The following is a 15,455-nucleotide window of genomic DNA, read 5'->3' as shown; positions in this document are numbered from 1 at the left end:
TGATGAAGCGGGATATACCTGCGAAAAGTGTTGCAACTATTTGGAGTATGTAAATAAACTATTTTTGTTGAATATTAATCAACAACATTTCTTGTCTGCTTCGAGGGGGTAAGTCCATTGCTACATCCTCCTTTTTAACAATTTTAGCTGTTTTATCCTTCTGGCACCTCTGTTAAGTGAAAGCCAGTAAAGTGGGGATGCTTGCAAAGGTGGATTATGATGAAATAGAGTCCTAGGTAAAATAGCAGCTTTGGCTTCCCCTTAGGTAATCTGAGGTGCAGGGGGGTCAATGAAGGTGGCAAGTGGACCCCTTTACACCCACTATTCCCAGGGCACCTGCCTAAGTTGCCTTGTGAATGATCCTACTCAGTGCTCACTTCTCTTTCCCCTATTGCATGTTTGTTGTGAACACAGCTGCATGGTCTACACTACACATCTCCAGTATATCCCCAGCTGTTTAATTCTCCTGTGCCAGTGGCACTGTCACCTCAGATGGCAACATTAATGCACTTGGTAGGACTCTCTGCACTGATAAGAGTCCGTGGGAGGCATGCATATTCCAGCCAATAGATGAATAGAATGGCTGGCCTGAGGGCTGGAGGGTCTCACCTCTTTGGTTATGCATTACTGGGTGATAGAATTTACAGATCCTCCCTTGACTTGCTGGGTCACAGGAGAATTCACAAGTTCACTGGATTGTGAATGGTGAGACCTCATGTTACCCTTAGCATAGAAGTCACATGTTTTTTGGTTTATTTTTTTCTAATGCCCCCATGCAGCTAAAGACCTCTTGCCATAGGATTCGGCACAGATTAACCCTTGCTGCGCAGCCTCTCAAGGCCTGCTTGTGTTAAAGGGATTTATTCACGGTTCATTCTGAAAGAAAGAAATCCAGTTGTGGATGTTCAGTTTCATATGTCAGCATTTACAAAGCATCTCTCTTCATTTCCCTCATCTCCCCATTAATCACTTTACACCATCTTCCTAATCCTTTCCTTCTGCTCTTGCCCCTCCAGCAGTGAAGGGGTGGAACATCTAACTGCTGGCGTCCCTTTTAAGTAGGAGATCAAATGCTTTAGCTAGAAGAGAGGTTTACAGCTTCTAACACCACCAGGCCTGGGGGTAGTGGAGGGAGAAAGAAGGAGGAAGACAAATGACCTATACTCAAGCATTATTTCTTACTACCTCTTGAGGATCCATCTTTATATTTAGAGTTCTTTTCCTACTGGGACTTCTGGATCTGTTCCTCTTTCCAGACCGTCTGTAGTTGTGTTTTAAGTTCTTTGCATGTCTTGTGGATGTAGTGGTTGCTTCCACCACCTAGGAATACAAGAGCTACAAAAAGCTTTCCTACAGCATTTTTAAAGGTTTACAAATATTGTCAGAACATCTGCTGAAATTGGCAGCCTCCATATTCTTCCCACCTCAGTTGTCCTTTAAAACAAATCTGGGTACACCTGCTAAAAAGAGAGACTCAGGCCCTACGGTATAAATTGTGCCCGCCCTTTCCTCCTTTACTGTGCTGCTCCCATTGGCCAACTGTCAGAAACTGTAGTCATGTGATGCTGGGGACAGAATCATTGCTAGGCACTGTTCCAGTGACATTTGGCCACTGGGAGCAGCTTAGTGAAAAAGGAAGGGGCAGGTCCAATTTATGACTCCAAACAGTTTATAAATAAAGAAAAAGACATCCATATTGGAATAAAATTGCACTGCTATCTCATAATAATCTATAGATCTTTATTGAATGCCAAAAGCAAGATAAAACCATTTAAAAACCAAAGAGTAGGTGGGAACAGAGTATACTCAATCACATGATCAATAAAAAAATCAATGATACAATAATAAATAATCACAAAATATCCTCCAAGCAAGTGTATGATAGTACAATACAATACAAGTATACCTGGAACTGCAATCACAATCAAGATCTAATTGTCAATACAATATTAACAATATTACAATATTAATAACAGTATTCAAGCATTAATATGCTAAAAAGAAAATTTGAAAATACTTACAGTGGTGCCAGTGGCGTAGCTAAGGAGCTGTGGGCCCCGATGCAAGTTTTACAATGGGGCCCCCCAAGCACTCTATACATAGCAATTGATACGGTGCACCAAAACCTGCCAATGGCAACTACAGAGTCAGAGGTGCAAGAAAAGGATGGGAAACAGTTTGTTAATGATTACCACTATTCAAAGTATCTATAGAAGTGATTATTATGAGCACAGGACCAATAGAGAGCTAATACTGTAGTTGAGGGAGGGCCCTTCGGGGCCCCTCTGGCCCAAGGGCCCCGATGCGGTCGCTACCGCTGCACCCCCTATTGCTACGCCCCTGAGTGGTGCGCTACAAAACGACCTCCGTGCACTGTCACTCTGTCCCACCAAAACACTTCACGCAGTCCGTGGCCTTGCACGGCAATGCAATCACCAGTGGCGCGCCAGTGTTTGCGCAGAAGATCCCGACCTAGCCATGGCGCCCTGGAAATGGGCGGAACTGTGGCGTACTGATGGAAGAAGCATCTGCTGAGTAAAACTTTTCTTTATTTTCCCGCCTCATGCATCCTTTAAACAAACTTTTTTTTTGTGAAAAAAAGATATATGTATATATTTTTATATAATATTTCATATATAGGTACATAAATCTGTACATCAATTCTGAAGAAACAAATGAAGAGGGACAGAGGGACTTGGTAGCTTTCTGACAGTTTAGTTTAGCAGCACCATTCAGTCACGGGCCCTGGGCAAAGTCAACTTGGGAACCCCCCTCCCCCACAGGCCCCTGAGCCACCTGCTGCCCCCCAGTATCCCTACAATCACATTGTTGTCCCTGGGGCCCCTACAAGTTTTCAGCCGTGTAGCAATTCACCTGTCCTTTTATTACATAATACAGTGGGATGCAAAACTTTGGCCAACCTTGTTAATCGTCATGATTTTCCTGTAATAATCATTGGTTGTTTCGATAAAAATGTCAGTTAAATAAATCATATAGGAGACACACACAGTGATATTTGAGAAGTGAAATTAACTTTATTGGATTTACAGAAAATGTGCAATAATTGTTTAAACAAAATTAGGCAGGTGCATACATTTTGGCACCACAAAAAAGAAATTAAATCAATATTTAGTAGATCCTCTTACAGCCTCTAAACACTTCCTGTAGGTTCCAATGAGAGGATTCTGCTTGAAGGTATTTTGGACCATTCCTCTTTACAAAACATCTCTAGTTCCTTCAGGTTTCATGGCTTCCGAGCATGGACAACTCTCTTTAACTCACACCACAGATTTTCAATTCTATTCAGGTCTGGGGACTGAGATGGCCATTCCAGAACGTTGTACTTGTTCCTCTGCATGAATGCCTTAGTGGATTTTGAGCAGTGTTTAGGGTCGTTGTCTTGTTGAAAGATTCAGCCTCGGCACAGCTTCAGCTTTGTCACTAATTCCTGGACATTGGTCTCCAGATTCTGCTGATACTGAGTGGAATCCATGCATCCCTCAACTTTGACAAGATTCCCAGTCCCTGCACTGGCCACACAGCCCCACAGCATGATGGAACCACCACCATATTTTACTGCAGGTAGCAGGTGTTTTTCTTGGAATGCTGTGTTCTTTTTCCTCCATGCATAACGCCCCTTGTTATGCCCAAATAACTCAATTTTAGTTTCATCAGTCCACAGCACCTTATTCTAAATTGAAGCTGGCTTGTCCAAATGTGCTGCTGTGGGCAGAGAAAAGGCTTCCTCTGCATCACTCTCGCATACAGCATCTCCTTGTGTAAAGTGCGCCGAATGGTTGAACGATGCACATTGACGCCATCTGCAGCAAGATGATGTTGTAGGTCTTTGGTGCTGGTCTGTGGGTTGACTCTGACTGTTTTCACCGTTCGTCGCTTCTGTCTATGCAAGATTTTTCTTGGTCTGCCACTTTGATCCTTAACTTGAACTGAGCCTGTGGTCTTCCATTTCCTCAATATGTTCCTAACTGTGGAAACACACAGCTGAAATCTCTGAGACAGTTTTCTGTATCCTTCCCCTAAACCATGATGTGAACAATCTTTGTCTTCAAGTCATTTGAGAGTTGTTTTGAGATCCCCATGTTGCTACTTTTCAGAGAAAATTAAAAGAGGAGGGAAACTTACAATTGACCCCCTTAAATACTCTTTCTCATAATTGGATCCACTTGTGTATGTAGGTCAGGGGTCACCGAGCTTACCAAGCCAATTTGAGTTCAAATAATTAGTTCTAAAGGTTTTGGGATCAATAAAATGACAACAGTGCCCAAATTTATGCACCTGCCTAATTTTATTTAAACAATTATTGTGCACTTTCTGTAAATCCAATAAACTTAATTTCACTCCTCAAATATCACTATGTTTGTCTCCTATATGATACACTTAACTGACATTTTCTATCATAACAACCAACGATTTATACACAGGAAAATCATGACAATTAACAAGGTTGCCCAAACTTTCGCATCCCACCGGCACGCTGCTGGGTCACTGAGAAGATGCAGCCAGTGGGGATGAAGATGGGAATGCTCCAAGCCACAGACTAATGGAGGAGTGCGCTAGCTGGGACAGGTGAGTCGCTACACTGACAGGAATTTTGCAGGGGCCCCAGGCACCACAATAAGGTTGGTGGGAGACCTGGTGGGGGTGACAGCTGGCTTGGGGCCCTGGGGCAATTGCTCAGTTTGCCCCAACGGAAGTGCCTACAATACTTCTTAAAGGATACCTTAGCCCATAAAGAAATTTTAAAATGGGGGAGCAAGCATATGTAGTGGGCTCTCCTCATTCCCACTGCTCTCCCTGTTCTCTTCCATCTCCCTCAGTTTTTGTGCAATGTCACCCGAACCTACTTCTGGGTTGGGGAACACTGCGCAGGCACTACCCGGCAATGCGCAACCTTGATCACGTGCCTGCGGCCAGGAGCACTTTGCACATGCGTAGTGCATAGTTGTGACATAGCCTTCTTTATAGGCTAAGGTATCCTCTAATGTATGTATGTATGTGGCAGTGGTAAAAAAAATGAGTAGAAAGCAATTTACAGTACAATTATTATATGAATTCACAATACTAATGTTTTTTTTTTTCAAGCACCAGCATCAGACTTCATATATTCTCATAATACTTATGTTGACAATACATGCATGCATACCTACATCTATATTGTCTTTTGATTCTATTAACGGTTGTTGAAAATGTCAGTCAGTGCAATACAACCATGGTCCACTTTATAAGGTACACCAGTTCAATTGCTTGTTAACATAAAAAGCTAATAAATCAATCACATGGCAGCAAGGCGATACATTAGGAAGCTACATGTGCTGAATACAAGTTGCTAAAGTTCCAGCAGAGCATCAGAATCGGGAAAAAGGGGGATTTAAGGGACTTTAACCACTTTATACACCACTACAGTATATCTACGTCCTCTGTGACTTCATCTAAGCCACTAGTCAGTAGATATACGTCTTGTAGCAGAAGCAGTGCTGTGCAGGATTGGGCTTGCTCCTGTGCACATTTCTGGCACTATCTGATGCAGCCCTAATTGGTGAACGGGAATATATGTTTCCTGAACTAATGAGATTGATTTTTACCATTAAAAATACTTTTATTTTCTCAGTTCATAGTGAAAAATACACTCTGCAGCATTATTTCAGAATCAAATGTCGTCACCATAAATTGTGACAGGAACATAATCTAAGTTTTGTGATAAGCTGAAAGAATAGCCAAACACAATATGTGTTTTTTATCTACAGTAGATTTTTTTATTTTTAAACTGGAATTGCTAAAACTGAGAAATAATGTGTTTTTTTTTCTATTTGTTACCTTGTTTTCCCATTAAAATTCATTGAAAACCAAATTGTTCAAGGGAAAAAATGCCATACAATTAAAGCCTAGTTTGTCTTGAAAAAAACAATATATATTTCATTTCTGTGTCATAAGTAGGGATAAAGTTATTTCTGATTAAATAAGGACATAGCTAAACTGTCAAAACTTATCTGGTCCATAAGTGGGAAACAAGGTCTGGATGCAAAGTGGTTAATTGTGGCATGTTTGTTGGTGTCAGAAGGGCTGGTCTTAGTATTTTAGGAACTGCTGATTTTCTGGGATTTTCGTGCACAACTATCTGTAGGGTTTACAGAGAATGGTCCAAAAGGGAGAAAGTATCCAGGGAGCAGCAGATGTGTGTACAAAAATGCCTTGCTGATGTCAGAGGTCAAAGGAGAACCAGCAGACTGGTTTAAAAAGTTGGAGAAGAAACAGTAGCTCAAATAACCAATTGTTAGGGCCTGTTTCCACTATACCTAGGCGAATCTGCATAGAAAAAAACGCCTGCGGATTCGCATGCGTATGCATAATTGCCTGCATTTGCAGGTGTTTTTTTTCATGCAAATTTACATGCTTACGCAATTTTTGTATTTTTTTTATGTGATTTTACTGTCACCATTCATTACTATTGACTTCCGCATGCGTAAACGCATACGCAATAACGTGGAATCTCTTAAACCGCGCGGAAAATCCTGACAGAGGCAGCCGTTTTTTTTTTCGCCTGCTGGGGTAAGCGAATTTCACCTGGAATGGAAACAGGCCCATTGACTTGTATATGTATTTATTTATTGATTGTATTTATAAAGCGCCAACATATGACGCAGCGCTGGACATTAGTTTAGGTTACAGACAAAATTTAGGGTGACATACAGCAATACGACAATATAGGAAAACAAGAACAACCAGATCACTCTGCACAGTATGAGTACAAGGTAATGCTTAGTCAGTCACTAGATGGGAGCATGGAGATTAGGCAAGTTGAGTTCACTCAAATGCATAGAATGGGTGCACAGTAATGGAGGTGCATGATCAGGTAGGACACAAAAGGAGGAGGACCATGCCCGAAGGCTTGCAATCTAGAGGGAGAGGTAGGGACACGAAAGGTAGGGACCAGAGTTCAGCTGCGGTTTTAGAGCACTTCTGAGGGGTGGTAGGCCAGAGTAAAAAGGTTAGTTTTGAGGGCCTTCTTGAAGATGTTGAAGGAGGGGGCTGCCCTGATGGGTGGAGGTAGGAAGTTCCATAGTGTTGGTGCAGCTCTTGAGAAGTCCTGGAGGCGTGCATGGGACTGGGTGATGCGGGAGCGGTCAGGCGAAGTTCATTGGAGGAGCGGAGAGAGCGGCTAGGTGTGTACCTCTGAGTGAGATCGGAAATGTAGGTTGGACAGGTTTTGTGGACAGATTAGTAAGTCAGGCACAGTATCTTGAATCTGATTCTGGACTGGATAGGAAGCCAGTGGAGGGATTCACGGAGGGGAGTCGCCGTGGTGAAGCGATGGGAGGAGTGGATAATTCTGGCTGCCGCATTCATGATGGACTGCAGCGGGACAATTCGGGTCATAGGGAGACCAGACAGAATGGCATTGCAGTAGTCAAGGCGGGAAATTATGAGGGCATGGATGAGGAGTTTAGTGGTGGCAGAGGTCAGGAAAGGGCGGATCTTGCAGATGTTACGGAGGTGAAAGTTACAGGACTTTGTGAGGTTTAGGATGTGGGGAGTAAAGGAGAGTGCGGAGTCCAGGGTGACACCCAGACAGCTTGAGAGGTAGGGTGAATGGTAGTGTGGTTAACAGTGACATGCACATCTGTGAGATTTAGGCATGGCCGGGGTGAGAAGATCATAAATTCTGTTTTGTCTAGATTTAGTTTCAGGAACCTAGCACACATCCAGGAGGAGATGGCTGATAGTCAGGAGGAGACCTTGTCCATGGTAGTGGTGGATAGGTCAGGGGTGTGGAGGTAGATCTGGGTGTCATCTGCATACAGATGATAGTTAAAACCCATGGAGGAGATAACCTTGCCAATGGAGGATGTGTATAGGGAGAACAGTAGGGGGCCAAGGACCGAGCCTTGGGGGACTCCCACCGAGAGGTGATTAGGGGTGGATGATGACTTATTGAAGGAGGTCGTGAAGGAGCGGTTGGAGAGGTAGGAAGAAAGCCTGGTCAGGGCGAGGTCGTGAATGCCAATGGACTGGAGGGACTGGAGGAGTAGGGGATGGTCTACTGTGTCAAAAGCTGCTGAAAGGTCAAGTAGAAGAAGAATGGAGTATTTACCTTCTGCTTTAGCTAAGGCAAGGTCATTGACCACTTTGATGAGAGGTGTTACGGTTGAGTGGGCAGGCCGAAATCCAGATTGCAGTGGGTATAGCAATCTAGAAAATCCATGCAGATTCACGTTAGTGGAAACAGGCCCTTACAAACAAGGGATACAGAGATCTATCACTGAACACACAATGCGTCAAACCTTGAAGCAGATGGACTACAGCAGCAAAAGACCACACCAGGTGCCAGTCCTGAGACCTGTCAGCTGAGAACAGGAAACTGAGGCAACATGGATCGGGCCCCAAAAAGTACACTCTTCAGCTACAACATTACAACCACTAACAGGTGATGTGAAGAACCCTGATCAGCTTGTTACAATGACAACTGTCAAAGAGATGACCATTAACAATACAAATTCCCGAATGATGAGCAGTCCGATCCGATCAGTGCAATCGATCTAAAACAATTATTCAGGTCCACCAACGTAGGGTATAAGAAATACCATCACAAGAAAAATACCATCACACGAATAATCATTCAGAAATTTGGATCGACAGAATGACAGTTAGCACCATTTATGGTACCCGATCTAGTCGATCGTTTGGGAGATTGTACCTTTAATGGACACCTTAAGGCAATAGGTGAACACTTCTAGCAAAGAATCTTGAGCAATCAAATAATTGTGATCATTGGCAGAAGATAAACTCTGTTGATGTTCCCAATCAACTGCAAATGATTCTTAAAGAGACACTGAAGCGAAAAAAAATATATGATATAATGAATTGGTTGTGTACTATGAATAATTACTAGAAGATTAGCAGCAAAGAAAATATTCTCATATTTTTATTTTCAGGTATATAGTGTTTTTTCTAACATTGCATCACTCTATAATATGTGCAGATTACACAACACTCAGCATTCAAAATGAGTCTTTCAGAGCAGTCTATGAAGTAATGAGCTCTCCTCTAGCAGAGGAAAAGTAAACAGTTCAATTACAGTTGAGATAATAAAAGTCAGATAACAGCCCTCTCCACGACTAAGTTAGTCGGAGAGCTTAATAGCTTCTTTGCATAGAGATAACAACTGGAGTTTCTCAACTCTTCCTGTACTGGAAACAATTAGACTGATGTATCTGATCTTAATGTTTTTTTTCTTAGCTGTACTACACATACAAATCATAATATCATCATTTTTTTTTCGCTTCAGTGTCTCTTTAAAGCGATCGTTAAGCGGCAATTGTGTTGATTGGAAAAACATTTTTATAGTTGATTTTGATGGATAGGATGTACAGTTTGGTTAGTTGATGATGAAATAATCAATGTATTATGACATTGTGAACGATTATTTGCTTGAAATTGGACCGTTAGTCGCTACCTTTAGGATTCGTACAACTTTGCCAAGTACCAAATTGTGATGGCTAGACAACAGTCAGAGCAAAATGGCAAGTCTTGCTGGGTCTTTTGGATGCAATAATTTGAACCTACCAGAAGTAGGCCACTGAAAAACCCACAGAAGAGATGCCGTACCACAAACTGCTGAAATAAGTAATGCTGTCCATGACAAAAAGTATTAGAAAGCACAGAAGACATCAGTGCAGTATTGGTTAGTTTCAGTAATAATTTAATTTAAGGTGGGTAGGTAGGGTATTCACCTTCAGAACCCAATCCTAGTGGTGGGGCTGCCACCTAAAGCTTCCAGGCACACTGATTTTCTTTCAGATTTCTTTTCCTTAGCCTTTGGAATTCTACTTCCACCGCAATGTAGTGGTGCTAGGATTTGGTTGACCCTGGATTACTCCAGTACTTGCTATATCTAGCCAGCGTTCCTTGATCCGCCACCCAAGGAGGCATCTTTCCAGGTGGAGACCAGCAACTCCAGACTGTCTTCGCTTTGCTTTGACCATTGTGTTTAGGGTTTCTGTCAGGCCTTCATAGCTACAGTAACGGCCCCGGGGCCACAAAGTCCCCACCATTCTTCACCCCAACCGGCAATCGTATGCTTGAAGTTGCGCAGGTCCTACCAGAAGGAGGTAGTGAGCATGGAATCTGGAGCCAGGGCTACTTTTATTACTATGCAGTATCAGTACATTGCATTGCAGCTTTGGGTACATGAGGTGGCTTACTCAGTGACCAACCAGGAATATAAGAGTGAACAGAGGCGCCAGCAGGATAAAAGGTACTAAAAAGTTTAAAATTCCTCAGGAGGAGGTGGTGGACTTGCCTCCTTGAAGTAGACAAGATACTGTCAGCTTTTTAACAACAACAGGTTTATTTATATACTCCAGACAACCATGCAACGCGTTTCGCAGGTATATTCCTGCTTCCTCAGGCAATAACAAATAGGAGTACACGCAGTACAGTCTCAAGGTCACGATAAGCGCCTCTGACCTCGTGACCTTCAGACTGTACTGTTACCAATATCCACCCCTGGTGGAGGGGTCAATCCCCATCTCTTTTTTCCTGATCTACAGAGAGTGACTTTTAATCCTGAGTGAGGACAGGTCTAATTTTCTTACCTGCCTGTACAGTGGTTACCTAGGAGGTATCCCACTTTTGTGAGTATATACACTATATACACTATATACTTTTCAATTCCAACCTATTGTTTTGCTTACTACACTATATTGGGCTCTCGGTGTCCCCACTTTTGTTTATAGTGACCAACCAGCATCCATGTCCATTATAGTACCAATGAAGAGTGTAGTTACACAAGCAGGTTTATGCGTGCTCTTTGGTCAGGGGCCCAGGTGCCTTTGCAAACCCTGCATCCTCAATTGTCACACCTCCATAGTATATGCATGGCAGGTGGTTTTAATGGTTTGGTTGATCATTGAAGATCCTTTTAATCTTAAAGGGAAACATTATTAAAGAAAACCCTGCGGGTGGTTACTTACCTCGGGTGGGGGAAGCCTCTGGATCCTAATGAGGCTTCCCACGTCCTCCACCGTTGCCGGCAATCCAGCACTAGAGGTCCTCGAAACCACAGCCGACAAGGATGCAATATTTACTTTCCCCTGCTCCAGCGCAGATGCAGTAGCGGCTTTCCGATGGGCACAGGCGGGTCCTGCGCCTGCGCAGGATAGCGGTAGGTAAATATTTACCCCCCGAGTGTTCGGAGGCTTCAGTGCTGGATTGCCAGGACAGAAGAGGATGGGAAAAGATTCCTTGACGACTCCAGATGGCATTTAGATAAAATCCCTGGATCAACACCACCGGGAATTACCTAGTAATTATAGCCATGGATGCCTTTCAAGGAAAGCATCTAAGCCCCCTTTAAATGCAGATATAGAATTTGCCATAATTACTTCCTGTGGCAATGCATTCCACATCTTAATTAGTCTTACTGTAAAGAACCCTTTCCTAAATAAATGGCTAAAAAGTCTTTCCTCGATGCGCAGATCATGTCCCCTAGTCCTTTGTAAAAGCCTAGGGACAAAAAGCTCATCCACCAAGCTTTAATATAGCCCTCTGATGTATTTATACATGTTAATTAATTCCCCTCTAAGGCGTCTTTTCTCCAGACTAAATAAACCCAGTTTATCTAACCTTTCTTGGTAAGCGAGACCTTCCACCCCACGTATCAATTTTGTTGCTCGTCTCTGCACCTGCTCTAAAACTGCAATATCTTTCCTGTAATGTGGTGCCCAGAACTGAATTCCATATTCCAGATGTGGCCTTACTAAAGAGTTAAACAGGGGCAATATTATGCTAGCATCTCACGTTTTTATTTCCCTTTTAAAGAGAACCCGAGGTGGGTTTGAAGAATATTTTCTGCATACAGAGGCTGGATCTGCCTATACAGCCCAGCCTCTGTTGCTATCCCAAACCCCCCTAAGGTCCCCTTGCACTCTGCAATCCCTCATAAATCACAGCCACGCTGCTGACAAACAGCTTGTCAGAGCTGGCTGTGTTTATCTCTATAGTGTCAGTCTGCTGCTCTCCCCGCCTCCTGCAGAACTCCAGTCCCCGCCTGCATCCCTTCCCTCCCTGCTGATTGGAGGGAAGGGACGGGGGCAGGGACCGGAGCTATGCAGGAGGCGGGGGAGCAGCTGAGACTGACACTACAGATGTAAACACAGCCTCACAGCACGGCTGTGATTTATGAGGGATTGCAGAGTGCAGGGGGACCTTAGTGGGGTTTGGGATAGCAACAGAGGCTGGGCTGTATAGGCAGATCCAGCCTCTGTATGCAGATAACATTCTTTAAACACACCTCGGGTTCTCTTTAATGCATCCCAAAATTTTACTAGCTTTAGCTGCAGCGGCTTGGCATTGAATACGATTATTTAATTTGTTGTCGATGAGTACTCCTAAGTCCTTCTCCAAGTTTGATGTCCCCATCTGTATCCCGTTTATTTTGTATGGTGCTAAACCATTGGTACGACCAAAATGCATGATTTTACATTTTTCAACATTGAAATTCATCTGCCATTTATGTGCCCATAAAGCCATCCTATCCAGATCCTGTTGCACTATGCCACTGTCTTCCTGAGAGTTGGTGATTCTGCACAATTTTGTATTATCTGCAAAAATAGCCACATTGCTTTCTACTACATCTACTATTATTATTATTTATTTATTATTTCATTAATAAAGAAATTGAAGAGCACTGGACCCAGCACTGACCCCTGTGGGACCCCACTGCTAACAGTCACCCATTTTGAATAAGATCCGTTGACCACAACTCTTTGTTTTCTGTCCATTAGCCAGTTCTCAATCCATGCACACAGACTCTTCCTCAGTCCGTGCATCCTCAACTTCTGCACCAGGCTTTCGTGGGGAACAGTGTCGAAGGCCTTTGCAAAGTCCAAGTACTGTATATCACATCTACAGCACTCCCAATATCCACATTAGTGTTCACAACCTCATAAAAGCTGAGCATGTTAGTCAAACAGGACCTGTCTTTAGTAAACCCATGCTGATGCTGAGAAACAAGATTATTTTCTACTATGAAGTGTTGTATAGTATCTCTTAGTAACCCCTCAATTAGTTTGTACACAACTGATGTTAAGCTTACAGGTCTATAATTTCCCGGATCTGATTATTTTGCCCTTCTTAAAGAGACTCCGTAACAAAAATTGCATCCTGTTTTTTATCATCCTACAAGTTCCAAAAGCTATTCTAATGTGTTCTGGCTTACTGCAGCACTTTCTGCTATCACAGTCTCTGTAATAAATCAATGTATCTTTCCCTTGTCAGACTTGTCAGCCTGTGTCTGGAAGGCTGCCAAGTTCTTCAGTGTTGTGGTTCTGCTATGAATTCCCCCTTCCAGGCCCCTCTATGTACACTGCCTGTGTATTATTTAGATTAGAGCAGCTTCTCTCTTCTCTCTTATCTTTTACAAGCTGGATAAATCGTCCTCTGAGCTGGCTGGGCTTTCACATACTGAAGAATTACAGACAAGGGCAAAGCTGTTTGCAGGAGAAAAAAAGAGCAGCCTGAAGCTTCAGTGCATGAGAACTGCAGGGAGAAAGAAACACACAAAGGATCTCTTGAGATTCAAAAGGAAGGCTGTATACAGCCTGCTTGTTTATGGTTGTATTTTCTATGTGTGGACATGCTGTACATCAACCTACTTCCTGTTTTGGTGGCCATTTTGTTTGTTTATAAACAAACTTTTTAAAACTGTTTTTAACCACTTTTAAAGAGAATCTGTATTGTTAAAATCGCACAAAAGTAAACATACCAGTGTGTTAGGGGACATCTCCTATTCCCCTCTGTCACAATTTCACCGCTCCCCGCCGCATTAAAAGTGGTTAAAAACAGTTTTAAAAAGTTTGTTTATAAACAAACAAAATGGCCACCAAAACAGGAAGTAGGTTGATGTACAGCATGTCCACACATAGAAAATACATCCATACACAAGCAGGCTGTATACAGCCTTCCTTTTGAATCTCAAGAGATCATTTGTGTGTTTCTTTCCCCCCTGAGGGGGGAGTGCATAGCAGAACCACAACACTGAAGAACTTGGCAGCCTTCCAGACACAGGCTGACAAGTCTGACAGGGGAAAGATACATTGATTTATTACAGAGACTGTGATAGTACAAAGTGCTGCAGTAAGCCAGAACACATTAGAATAGCTTTTGGAACTTGTAGGATGATAAAAAACAGGATGCAATTTTTGTTACGGAGTCTCTTTAATGCGGCGAGGAGCGGCAAAATTGTGACAGAGGGTAATAGGAGATGTCCCCTAACGCACTGGTATGTTTACTTTTGTGCGATTTTAACAATACAGATTCTCTTTAAAGGGAAGGTTCAGGGAGGGTGGGTAAAAAATAAAAATCAATTTCCACTTACCTGGGGCTTCCTCCAGCCCGTGGCAGGCAGGAGGTGCCCTTGCCGCCGCTCCGCAGGCTCCCGGTGGCCGACCCGACCTGGCCAGGCCGGCTGCCAGGTCGGGCTCTTCTGCACTCCAAGGCCCAGAACCTATGCGTCCCACGCCGGCGCGCTGACGCCATCGGACGTCCGCCGGGCTGTGCTGCGCAGGAGCAGAACTACTGCGCCTGCGCAGTAGAGCCCGGAGGACGTCCGATGACGTCAGCGCACCGGCGTGGGACGCAGAAGTTCCGGGCCTTGGAGCGCAGAAGAGCCCGACCTGGCAGCCGGCCTGGCCAGGTCGGGTTGGCCACCGGAGACCACCGGGAGCCTGCGGAGCGGCGGCGAGGGCACCTCCTGCCTGCCACGGGCTGGAGGAAGCCCCAGGTAAGTGGAAATTGATTTTTATTTTTTACTCACCCTCCCTGAACCTTCCCTTTAAATAATGGGAAAACGTGGGCTGTACGCCAATCTATTGGAAGTCTGCCAGTTGAAAGAGATTGACAAAAGATAGGATAAAGGGGTTTATCAATAACTGAACTTAATTCCCTTAGGACCCGAGGATGTATGCCAGGTGCCTTATCTATTTTTAATTTATTTAGTCTTGCCTTCACTTCTTCCTGCGTTAAAGGGAACCAGACACGCCATACTAATAAAAAGAAAAAAGATTTTATACATACCTGGGGCTTCTTCCAGCCCCATAAGCCTGGATCGCTCCCACGCTGCCATCCTCCGCTTCCTGGATCCGCCGGTACTGGGTCCTGTCACTTCCGGCGGACGCATCCAATTGTCCGCATGAGCAGGGGCTCCCTCCATACCCTTACGCGTGCGGCTGCGCATTATGCAGCCGCACACGTAAGGGTATGCCGGGAGCCCCTGTGATGCGGACAATTGGCCGCGTGCTGCCGCCGACTGGCCGAAACTACGAGACTCCGTACCGCCGGATGCAGGAAGCGGAGTACGGCGGCGTGGGAGCGATCCGTGCGTATGGGGCTGGAGGAAGCCCCAGGTATGTATGAAATCTTTTTTCTGGGGCCTCTGG

The sequence above is a fragment of the Hyperolius riggenbachi genome, chromosome 6 (genome assembly GCF_040937935.1).
Source record: "Hyperolius riggenbachi isolate aHypRig1 chromosome 6, aHypRig1.pri, whole genome shotgun sequence".
NCBI classification, from domain to species: Eukaryota; Metazoa; Chordata; class Amphibia; order Anura; family Hyperoliidae; genus Hyperolius; species Hyperolius riggenbachi.
Note: the sequence above shows the minus strand (reverse complement) of the source record.